Source organism: Callithrix jacchus, chromosome 12, assembly GCF_049354715.1.
Source record: "Callithrix jacchus isolate 240 chromosome 12, calJac240_pri, whole genome shotgun sequence".
Classification (NCBI taxonomy): Eukaryota; Metazoa; Chordata; class Mammalia; order Primates; family Cebidae; genus Callithrix; species Callithrix jacchus.
In genome coordinates, this window is record NC_133513.1 from 67,805,671 (window position 1) to 67,818,443 (window position 12,773).

Below are 12,773 nucleotides of genomic sequence, written 5' to 3' on the forward strand. Positions count from 1 at the left end.
GCATTTAATAAATATTCGTTGGATGAATGAGAGTAAGAACCTAATTGCCTTTTGAGTCACCAAATTGACCATGATCCAAATTGTGCTCTCTGCTCAGTGACAGTATTTGGCATAGGGGAATGTCTGAGATGACATCATTGCCAATCGAAGCTAATTTCGGGTCAAGTTTAACTTTGCAAATATCTCTAATGTAGTTACTGTGAAAACACCATCCATACATCTTGTAATTTGTGAAAGCGTGTACAGGCTCCCTGGATTATCACAACAAAGATGGAATTCCTAGGGACAGATCAGGAAAGTTCTTTGAGTGAAGAGAAAGAGAAAGAGGAAGATGTCAAAGAGGAGGAAGAAGAATAGGAGATGAAGATAATAGCTGGCATTTGTTGACAGTTTATTACGTGCCAGGCCTTGTCATGAGCATTTTGTATGTATTAACTCATTTAATACTCACAGAAGCCCTATGGAGAAGGTACTGTCATCCCGTTTTGCAGATGAGTCCAGTGCAAAATAAGGCGGGTTCCCTTTCAGTCCACACAATCTGTTTTGCAGGACTCCTGGGACTTACTTCTCCCGGGGTCTTCCTCTCTCCCTCTATTTCTGTTCCTTGTTCTTCTAAGGAAGCCTTCGGTAGTCAAGGTGATCATTTTTTGTGATTTAATCTTAGAAGGCCATGCTGGCTCTTTACTGGCCTCTTGGAGGTAAGCCTAGATCTTCAATATTTTTCAAAATAAGAGTGTCTGTAAAATGGAGAAATCCATTTCTTGCTGATATTTAGTGCTCTGAGAGCATAACACTGAAGCAGTATTATTTTCAAAACAAAACAGAATCCTCCTTCACAGGTTTGAGAATGGGAAGAGATGAAGGGAGAGGAGGGGTCAGACAGCCCCGACCTGCCACAGCTGTCTGAGTAATCACTCTGACAGTCACTGTGTCTGTTTGGGCAGACCCATTCTTCCAGTCTCACCAGATGAAGACATTCACTGCCTTAAATCTGCTCTGACTTTCAAAGACACTACTTTAAAAGCTTCAGTATTACTTGGCTAAACAATTCTCACTTCCCAGGAAGGTATCCTTAGTTCCCATCTGTTTTGATTGTTGACATTTTGGTTTGGCAATAGGAAAAGCCTCCTCATCAGAAGCTGGAGCCCATCCCTAAGGCAGAGAAGCTAAGTCAATGGCAGAAAGGGTGGATTTGTTCCTAACAGACTAAAAAAAAAGTTACCCTTCCAGGAACTTAGGTATCCTGTGTCCAAACTGCACAGGCAGGAGCAGAGATTACATAATTCTTCAGATATTTTTAATATACTTCACCAAAGTGGAGAATTGAGATGGTATCCAGGGTTCTGGTTTGGCAACACAAATACTTGATATTAGCCAGGGTTCTCCAGAGGGACAGAACCAATAGAATGTATATGTAAAGGAGAGTTTCTTTGGGAGAATTGGCTCACATGATTACAATACGAAGCCCCATGATAGGCTGTTTCTGGAAGCTGGAGAAAAGAGAAGCCAGTAGCGGCTCAGTCCAAGTCCAAAAGCCTGAAAACCAGGGAAGCCAACAGTGCAGCCTTCAGTCTGTGGCTGGAGGCCAGAGAGCCCCCTGGCAAACCACCGGTGCAAGTTCCAGAGCCCAAAGGCTAAAAAACCTGGAGTCTGATGTCCGAGGGCAGGAGGAGTGGAAGGAAGCATCCAGCACTGGAAAAAGAAGGAAGCTAGAAGGTTTGGCAAGCAATGTGATCCCACTTTCTTCCACCTGCTTTGTTCTAACTGCACTAGCAGCCAATTGAATGGTGCCTGCCCACATTGAGGGTGGGTCTTCCTTTCCCAGTCCACCAACTCAAATGTCAGTCTCCTCTGGCAACACCCTCACAGACACACCTAGAAACAATACTTCACCAGTCATCTAGGCATCCTTCAATCCAGCCACGTTGACACCTAATATCAAACATCACAAATTCACCCCTTGTCAACCTGTCACCTATATATATCTCCTGAAATCATACTGAATTTCCAAATAAAGACAATAATAAGGTCATGATTACACCTAACATAATACAACTATCCTTAGTACAACGAGAAGTGCACTAATTCTTAACCTAAATGCTATTACATAAAGCATTGGCACTCAATAAATACTTGTGGAATGAATGAATGAATAGAAAAAGTCTAGAAAGGTATCAAACATAAATGTTGAGAGTAATTATTCTCTTTAAATAGCTACATGATCTGATTTTTCTATTATAAATATGTATTAGTTTTATAATAGTTTTAAAAATATAACTTCAATTTTCCAGGAACCTACTGATTTGCAGCTGAAGTGAGGGCAGAGATCGAGCTGGGTTTTGCCAGCTTTAATATAGCCAAGCTCAGCCTTTTTGCGTATGGTACAGCAGCAGCCCCTGTGGTAAGTTCCTGGAAGACTGGGCCCTTTTCAGGATCTAGATCAAGTCAATACTTTCTGGCCGATGGGGAAGTAACTGCTTTGTTCTCTGAGCAAAGGGCTTCTTAAAAATCACAAGATGTTAGAGGTTGCCTTGCCCAATTTTCTTAGTTTCCAGATGAAGAAACTGAGTCCAAAGAGGTGGTTGGCCTTGAGAAAGTCAGTCATGATACTGGTATTAGAATGCAAGTCTTGTAACTTTGAACACATTTCCGCACTGGCACAGCCAGAGACCCAGAGAGAAACTAGTGGCATCCTCACCTGGTTCATTAAGGAAAATTTAATAAAGGGACATGTTAAAAGGTGTGGGCAGAGTTTGGAAGACCAGCAAAGAAAGTAAAGTACTCCAGGTTGTGCAAAAATGGAGAGATGTTACCGCCTGAGGCCCAGGCAGGTAAGCATGGGGGCTGTTAGATAACCCTAAAGAGCAGGAGGTGGCAGACAGATAGGCACTGGGGCCTTCCATTGGGACACAGCCAATCTGCAGAGACCCAGTAGCAAAGGCAAGAGCCGGGGAATAAACAGCCCAATCTCATTCTTTTCCCAACCAGAATCCAAAGGCCAAGGGAGCATGTCGATGCAGCTCAGAAAGATGGGTGTCCCAGGGCACAGAGCATAGTAATGAATGGCAGAGAGGGGATCTGGAGGAGCCTGTTAATGTATCCAGCACACTTGCCTTCTGGAAGATCAACCTAGTCCTATCATTGCCTTTTGCTGTTTGCCCTTTGATTTGATTTGGCTTCAAGTCAGTAATAATCTGGACAATTGAGGTTGGATTTTGAAAACTATTATTAAAAAAGAATACGTATTTATAATGGAAAAACTATAACATGCAGTGATTTTAAAAATGTTCATGACTTTCAGCATTTATGATTGATACCTTTTGAGATGTTTTCTATTAGTTCATCCAGTCATTGCTGCCATAAATATTTACTGAATTCCAATGCGTGCCAGGCTGTTTCAGACATGTGGATATAGGAGAAAATAAGATAGACAAACTTTCTTTTTTTTCTTTCCCTCAAGGAGCTAATGTTCTAGTGGGGGAAGAGTCACAATAGACAGCATAACCACAATGATAGAATGTGAGACAGCAATGAAATTGCAAGAAGAAAATGAAAGCAGGGCCAAGAAATAAAGGTGTCATGGGGAGTTATAATTTTAGATCAGGTGGTCAGGGAAGTGTGTGTGTGTGTGTGTGTGTGTGTGTGTGTGTGTGTGTGTAGATAGCAAGAGAGGTCACCAGCATGCAATGGCTGCCCTTTGGGCTTTTCCTTGGCTAATTGCTGAGTGTTCAGGTAACAGGGAGTGTAGGTGGTGTGACTTCCCCCCTCCCTCGCAGTTTCAAAATGTCTCTCTTTAAATTTTTTTTAAAGGGCAAAGCTTTCTCCACTCCATACATTAACCACTTAAAAAGTGCCGTGGGGAATCCTCAGCATAAGTTTATTAGCCAAATTCTTGGTGTATATCTGTCCTGTTATAGCTGGGTGACTTGGGGAAAGTCATTTGACCTCTCTGGGCCTCAGCTTCCTCATTTGTAAAATTGAGGATTTTGGTGACAATTAAAGGAAATAAGATTAGATCTGTGGGGGCCCTAGTGGCCAGGACATAGCTCATACCCTATAGATAAGAGTTTCTTTCCTTCTCTGGGTAGGTGTGTTCTGGTAATATTATGGACCCCAGATCCACAGAATGGGGAATTGACTGAACAGCCTATTAATAATAATAGCTGGTGTCAATTGGCTACCTATATGCTGGGCAAACCCTTTACCTGTGTGAGCTCATTAAATCTCCACATTTTCAGATAAGAAAATGCAAGCACAGAGCCTCCTTGCACAGGTGATAGGTTGCAGAAGCCAGGCTCAAGTCCTAGTTTGACTGACATCAAAGCCTGTGCATGCTTGATCAAAGCTCTGTGCACCTTCTCTTCCTTGCCTTGACCTAGCCCTGTCAGGAAGAGTCAAGGTTGGACAGAGCCACAGTATAGAGAGGGATTTTCTCATAATTTGAAAGCTCATGAAGATATCCAGACTACTGGGTAATGGATCATTATTACCCCAGAAAAGCTTCTTTGCTAAATCCCAGTAGGGCAGTGGTTCTGCAAGTAGGGTACTGAGCTGATTACCTGTGGATCACCTGAGTTGTTTATTTAAAAAATACAAAGAGGCTTTACCTCTTGAAATTCTATTGAGTAAGTCTGGGGTAAGGCCTGAGTATCTGTGTTTTATAACACAGTCCTAGGTGTTTCTGATGTATGGCCAGGTTTGGACAATAGCTCTGTAGGGTCCAAACTACTAACGCACCTTGGGGATCTTTTGGTCTTATCTTCTCATTGAAACTGAGATTATAGATTATCACTCTTTCCAGTGGTGGCAAGTGTGCTGGGTAATCTAATCTGGGCTTCATGTGAATCTTTGCTAAAGCTATTGGAGCAGGACAAGGTCAAGTTGCCTTGAAGCATTCATTTGAGAGGCTCCCTCCTGGTCAGCCTACAGACCAGTGTTCTTTGGCCATTTGAAGAACAGTGTATCAGCTGTACAATGGTCCGGTCTACAGTTTGTATTAGGACACTATGACCTTGTCAAACACTTTGCCAAAGTCAAGGTGCACAATGTCTGTGCTCTTCGTTTCCCTAAACATTCTAGAAGCCCCATCAAAAACAAAGTGCCTATGAGTGGCACAATTCTTTGTCAGTGAACCCAATATATACTAGATGCCAGTGATAAGCAATTTCTTTTCTAAGAGCTCAGAAGTCTTTCTTTCCTTTTTCTCTTTTCTTTCTTTCTTTCCTTTTCTTTTTGAGAAACAAAAGAATCTACAGCCTTCTTGATAGGTTTCTACAAATGTGAGCTGAAAAATGGATCACATCAGTCAATTGTAAAATTAATTTGGGCCTCATATGGCATCACTTGGGTCCTGACATTGCATTTATGTCAAGAACAAGGGCTCAGATTGTCAACATACTAGGCACTTGGAAGGCAGGTTGTGGGGAAGAAAGTACTGGTCTTAAAGTTGCACATTTACCAAGTTTCTTTAATAATCAAGAAAGGAAAGAACTACACAGTCATTCATATTCAATGTAAAGGTTTAGCTAGTCTACATTAGAAACCTTGGACCCACACCCTTCCATCCCATCCCTTCCTTGATGACTGCAAATGGGTCATCCTCTCCCCACCGCCATCACAGCAAACAGAGAGCCAAAGTTTTTAACTAAGAGGGATGTTATCTTGTTTTCTAACTTGCCCTATGTTTTAAATTTAATTTTATTTTTTAGAAGTGTTGGTCTTTTCTTACATTTGGGTCTAGGATGGCCGTCAGTTCCCCATGAATCTCTAAATGCTCCAGCCAGTACTTTGAGAGTAAATTTTATTCTCTTAAGGAGATGGCTTAATCAACACTACTCAATATATCTGATCTCTGTGCTACCTTGCTATGTTTGCACTTATGTTTCTAGACCCTGAGTGAAACCCCTTACTTGGCTTGTTTATGTTAAGATATCCTATTTGCATGAGACTTTATGTATAAAACCCTGCATATTCAAAAATTATAGCATTAATATCACCTTGAAGGATTATTCTTTGCTTTAGTAGAGAAGGTTCACTATGTGATCCTTTAAATAATGCACATCACCAAGAAAACATATTTAAATCTATGCTCTGATTTTTGTAATGGTATATCTTGTATATGCTACTCTATACATGTAAAGATTCAGTCTTCTTATCATCCGTTAGTTATTTTCCTTTCTCATAAGTTAATGAGCCCATATATTCTTTGGTCTTGTCATAAATGATGATTCTATGTTATTATTTTTCTGAGTTTATTTTATTTTGAGATGGAGTTTCACTCTTGTCGCCCAGTCTGGAGTGCAGTGGTGCAATCTTGGCTCACTGCAATCTCTGCATTCTGAGTCCAAGTGATTCTCCAGCCTCAGCCTTCTGAGTGGGGATTACAGGTGTCCACCACCATGCTGGCTAATTTTTGTATTTTTAATAGAGATGGGGTTTCTCCATGTTGGCCAAGCTTGTCTCGAACTCCTGATCTCAGGTGATCTGCCCGTCTCAGCTTCCCAAAGTGCTGGGATTACAGATGTGAGCCACCGTACCCAGCCGAGTTTTATTTTTTTTTAATTTTTATTATTTTTAATTGCATTTTAGGTTTGGGGGTACATGTGAAGAACATACAAGATTGTTGCATAGGTACACACGTGGCAGTGTGACTTGCTGCCTTCCTCTCCTTCACCAATATCTGGCATTTCCTTCCATGCTATCTCTCCCCAACTCCCCACCCACCGCTGTCCCTCCCCTATTTCCCCCCACAAACCCCAGTGTGTGGTGCTCCCTCCCTGTGTCCATGTGTTCTCATTGTTCAACACTCACCTATGAGTGAGAACATGAGGTGTTTGATTTTCTGTTCTTGTGTCAGTTTGCTGAGAATGATGGTTTCCAGGTTCATCCATGTCCCTACAAAGGACATGAACTCATCATTTTTGATGGCTGCATAATATTCCATGGTGTATATGTGCCACATTTTCCCTGTCCAGTCTATCATCGATGGGCATTTGGGTTGGTTCCAGGTCTTTGCTATTGTAAACTGTGCTGCAATGAACATCCGTGTGCATGTGTCCTTATAGTAGAACGATTTATAATCCTTTGGATATATATCCAGTAATGGGATTGCTGGGTCAAATGGAATTTCTATTTCGAGGTCCTTGAGGAATCGCCACACTGTCTTCCACAATGGTTGAACTAATTTACACTCCCACCAGCAGTGTAAAAGTGTTCCTATATCTCCACATCCTCTCCAGCATCTCTTGTCTCCAGATTTTTTAATGATCGCCATTCTAACTGGAATGAGAAGGTATTTCAATGTAGTTTTGATTTGTATTTCTCGAATGACTGGTGATAATGAGCATTTTTTCATATGTTTGTTGGCCTCATGTATGTCTTCTTTTGTAAAGTGTCTGTTCATATCCTTCACCCACTTTTGAATGGGCTTGTTTGTTTTTATCTTGTAAATCTGTTTTAGTTCTTTGTAGATTCTGGATATCAGCCCTTTGTCAGATGGGTAAACTGCAAAAATTTTTTCCCATTCTGTTGGTTGCCAATTCACTCTAGTGACTGTTTCTTTTGCCGTGCAGAAGCTGTGGAGTTTAATTAGGTCCCATTTGTCTATTTTGGCTTTTGTTGCCAATGCTTTTGGTGTTTTGGTCATGAAGTCCTTGCCTACGCCTATGTCCTGAATAGTTTTGCCTAGATTTTCTTCTAGGGTTTTTATGGTGTTAGATCTTATGTTTAAGTCTTTAATCTATCTGGAGTTAATTTTAGTGTAAGGTATCAGGAAGGGGTCCAGTTTCTGCTTTCTGCACATGGCTAGCCAGTTTTCCCAACACCATTTACTAAACAGGGAATTCTTTCCCCATTGCTTGTTTTTGTCAGGTTTGTCAAAGATCGGATTGTTGTAGATATGTTGTGTTGCCTTCGAGGCCTCCGTTCTGTTCCATTGGTCTATATCTCTGTTTTGGTACCAGTACCGTGCTATTTTGATTACTGTAGCCTTGAAGTATAGTTTGAAGTCTGGTAGTGTGATGCCTCTCACTTTGTTCTTTTTGCTTAGAATTGACTTGGTTATGCAGGCTCTCTTTTGGTTCCATATAAAGTTTAAGGTGGTTTTTTCCAGTTCTGTGAAGAAGGTCATTGGTAGCTTGATGGGGATAGCATTGAATCTGTAAATTACTTTGGGCAGAATGGCCATTTTCACGATATTGATTCTTCCAAACTATGATCATGGAATATTTCTCCATCTGTTTGTGTCCTCTCTTATTTCGTTGAGCAGTAGTTTGTAGTTCTCCTTGAAGAGGTCCTTTACGTTCCTTATTAGTTGCATTCCTAGGTATTTTATTCTCTTTGTAGCAATTGTGAATGGCAGTTCATTCTTGATTTGGTTGTCTTTAAGTCTGTTATTGGTGTATAGGAATGCTTGTGATTTTTGCACATTGATTTTGTATCCTGAGACTTTGCTGAAGTTGCTTATCAGTTTCAGGAGATTTTGGGCTGAGACAATGGGGTCTTCTAGATATACAATCATTTCGTCTGCAAATAGGGACAATTTGACTTCCTCCTTTCCTATTTGAATACCCTTTATTTCTTTTTCTTGCCTGATTGCTCTGGCTAGAACTTCCAGTACTATATTGAATAGGAGTGGTGAGAGAGGACATCCTTGTCTAGTGCCAGATTTCAAAGGGAATGCTTCCAGTGAGTTGAGTTTTATTTTTTAATAATTGAAGAGCAATTAAAAACATTGAAGAATAACAATGATAGTCACCATGTATTGAGTGTGTTTATGTGAGGCACTGCTCTGTAAATGCCATATGTGCACTCAGTTATTAAAAATATGGATAAATTATGGTATTAGGATATAATATTATTCCCTGTTTATCTTTAACTACTTTGCTTTTCTTCCTCAAATATCACCCCAAATCTTATAGCTTAGAGATAGCCAATTTCTTCCTCCCTTGGAACAAAATAATTCTAATACATTAATAAAAGACTTCCTCATTGCTCCTTTTGTTTTCTAAGTTAATTTGAACTGGGGCTGTATGAATTTATCTCATCTGCTAGCATTGGAAACTTTTACTAAGGAGTGATATTAGATTTGTATTACTAAGCTCATAGTGGGCTTTAAAGATGACAAAGAGTTACTAAATTTATTCATTTGTTCATTCTCATAACAAGAATTTATTGAGTACTTATTGTATGCCAAGCACTGTGTTAGGCATTAGGGAAAGAGATAAGTAACTCACACTCTTCAGATTCCCCTCCAACATCTACCACAAATTATCTAAGTGCAGGGTCTGCTGAAGCCACTGGGTAAATGTCCAGATGCATTTTGGAGGCAGATTTCCTCTGCCCAGTGCTGACACTTCCCTTCCTGATCTTTTCTTATTGTTTGGATACTATTCTTAAGGACTGCTTCAGTTTATGGGACTAGTTCATGCTCTACTGCTTAGTTTGGTGTTGCAAAATCCATATCAGCATTGAATCTCCCAGCCCTACTCCCAGAAGACTGTTTCCACTAAGAGGATCCTTTGCGACTCATGCTCTTGAAGTATCCAGTCATTTAGAAACAGAAGGGAGTTTACCTAGAGGCAGTGATGGTTAGCAGACATTAATTAAAGGATGACGCTCTCACCCAGTCCAAGGGTCATGATGGAATGTTCTTTCTTCCAAACTAGGCAGAAGGTCCAGACTTGTGATTTCTCAGAAAAACTTCAAAAATACCATGTCTTTCTAGCTTCCTTCTACTTTACCCTTTGACCCAGGGTTTGTAACTTGACTTGTAGGGGCCAATTCCTGTAAAATAATGTCCTACTTAGGTTCTGCTCTAGATGTGGGTTAGATTTTCAGCAACCATGGAAATAATTGAGGGGTGGAGGAAGCAAAACCTCAGAGCGGACAAAATAGCAGTCACCAAGGCCATGCACAAAAGCTATGCAGTTTTCTCTGTTGAACAGACTTCTAGGCCCAGTGTTTCAATCTCCTTTTGCTGCTGTAACAAATCACCATGAACTCAATAGCTTAAAACAACACAAATTTATTATCTTACAGTTTTGGAGGATAGAAGTTTAAAATGAGTCTCCAAGGCATCAGCAAGGCTACATTCCTTTCTGGAGGTGTTAGTGGGGAGAATCTGATGTTTTACCTTTACCAGGTTCTAACTTACAGCTATCCCCATTCCTGGGCAGGGGCCCCTCCCGCAGATGGATGGCTTCCATCTTCAAAGACAACAATGGCTGCCCAAGTCTTTCTCATATCAAATCGCTCTGACACTGACTCTCTTGTTTTCCTCTTTCACTTTTAAGAATCCTTGTGATTATTTTAGGCCCACCCAGAAATTGGAAATAATCTCCACATCTCCAGGGCAGTTGATTAGCAACCTTAATTCCATCCATGACCTCAATTCCATCTGTGACCTTAATTTCCTCTTGACATGTAACAAAACGCATTAAGAGATTTTGGGGATTGGGACATGAATGTCTTTGGTGGGGGGTGACTATTCTGCCTTCCCCACCCAGGCTCAACTATACATATCCTTCATGCACAGTTGCGCAAATTTGGCTAATTGATGTTTGAGCTGTCGAAAGTAGGAAGCCCTGTGAGTGGCAGACAACTGTCTATAATGGGAATTGAGAGCTGGGAGCCTAACTTCAAAAACAGAGATCAAAACCAAAAACAAGTCACCCAGTTAACGAGTCACAGAACTCAGAGGTCACAGAGAATGGGGAAGAGTAGCCCTATCCACTTCAGTGGCTCCTGGTAGCATTCTATATGGTACAAAACTTTAAGCTCTATTCGAAATTGTGATCCTGAGTCATTAAGACAACGTTTTATTCAGTTTAAGAAGCAAATATCACACCATCTCATATTTTTTAAAAAAGGATTTAAAAAATAAAACCATAAAACATAGAGGAAATTTAGTGAATATTCAGCTGACTTCTGAAGGAGAAATAATTTTCTAAGCACAAAAGCAAGGGAAGAAAAAAAAAGAAAGCCATATTTGTGTATAAATAGAAGTTAAGAGTTACATATTAAAATCATGAACCCAATTAAAAGGTAAACAGCAAGCTGTGAAAATTATTTGTCACAAATAGGATATTCAATAACCTTAACAAACTGCACTCAACTCAATGAGCAAAGTATTAAGGCCACAAGAGAAAATGGTCATATGTATTATAGAAGGAAAAATATCAGTGGCAAATTAGTATGTGTAAATGTTTCAATTCACTGGTAATGAAAAGTGCAAACATAAGATAGCAGTTTTAACTTATCAGTTTAACACAGATTTTTTTTTTAATGACAGTATTTAATGTTGGTAAGGATGATAAAATATTATTCTTAGAGAATGCTCAGTGTTGTAGATGGTACAAATACTCTGAAAGGCAATTTGATAATATATGTGATCTTACTTATAGGTATCTCTATTCAAAAAAAGTCAAAATAGAGGCAAAGATGTCTACAAACAGATATTAATCCTTATTTATAATGAAAACATAATAAAAATGATTAAATGAAATATAATGCATTTCCATCATGGATTATAATAGAGCCATTAAAATGTAAGTTTTAAAGACTGCTTAGTGATATAGAAAATATTGTGAATTGTGACAGTTATTTTATATTTCAGTATGTATTTTATGCAAGATAAGTGAGCTAAATTACATTAAATGTTAACAGAGCTGCGGGCTTGTTCACAGAGCTGTGTTAACAGAACTATGGGCTTTTGCCTTATTTATTCTTCTCCATTTTTTTAAGCTTTGAAAAATAAGCATGTATTTACTTTTATAGTCAAAAATATAATTTTATTTTTAACAATTAAAAATAGAGATGTGCATAATATACTTTAGAAAGATTTTTAGGTTAAGTGGTTTAATTGTTTTGATGTTTGAAGCTTCAGTGATGAAGACAGTTCATCTACATGAAGTCTTACCTCTCAAGATGGTGGATAAGACATTGCGGTATTTTGGAAATACTGGCTTCCTTTAATGAAAAATAAATCTCTAAAATTATATAATGTGTTTAATGTTTGGTTTCTGCCAGTATTTTCCAAAATGTGTTTCAGGGGGAAAAAAGTACTTAAAGTTGCCTTGCGAAAAAAAGCATTCAGAGTTCAAATAAATTTAGGAAGTACTGAAGACTATGTAGTCATCTTTTGGTGACCATAGAGGACTGGTTCCAGGCCCCTTCTGTCCCCTGCAGATATCAAAACCTGAGGATGCTCAAGTCCCTTATGTAAAGTGGCATAGTATTTGCATTCAATCTATACACATCCTCTCATAGACTTCAAATCATCTCTAGATTGCTTATAATTCCCAAAACAATGCCTACACACCAACTCATTTGCAAGGATTCTATGCAACACTTGGTTTATGGCAAATTCAAGTTTTGCTTTTGTAACTATGTACAGTTTTTTTCCAAAATATTTTTTCCAAGGTTAGTTGAATTCAAGATGCAGAATTCACAAATATGACTGTCTTCCTTCCTCGGAGAGTCACAATTCACATTAGCCTTTTCAAGGCTCTGAAAAGCCCTACAGTAACATGCTTAGTTTTGTTTAGATCAGAGTTTCTCTAAGTGCTACTCTTCAGAAATGTATTGAGTAGCATCTACTAATGTCTCCCTGCCAAATTATGTTTGTGTATGTTACACACCTTGGAAAACCATGAATTTAAGCAAAGCTCAGCTGACTCACTACTAGCTATGAAGCTAAAAGATGTGAGTCCAGTTTTGATTATTTTTTCAGAAACTGTCAGGAAAATTCTAGCTGAGACGATGGCAAGGTTGTG

At 39.3% G+C, this 12,773-nt stretch overlaps 1 long non-coding RNA gene across 5 annotated transcripts in view; it reads left to right on the forward strand.

Moving 5' to 3' along the window:
- Nucleotides 1–12,773, forward strand: part of LOC118146328 (uncharacterized) — a 200,056-nt gene that overhangs the window by 104,404 nt on the left and 82,879 nt on the right. The window lies entirely within an intron of this gene.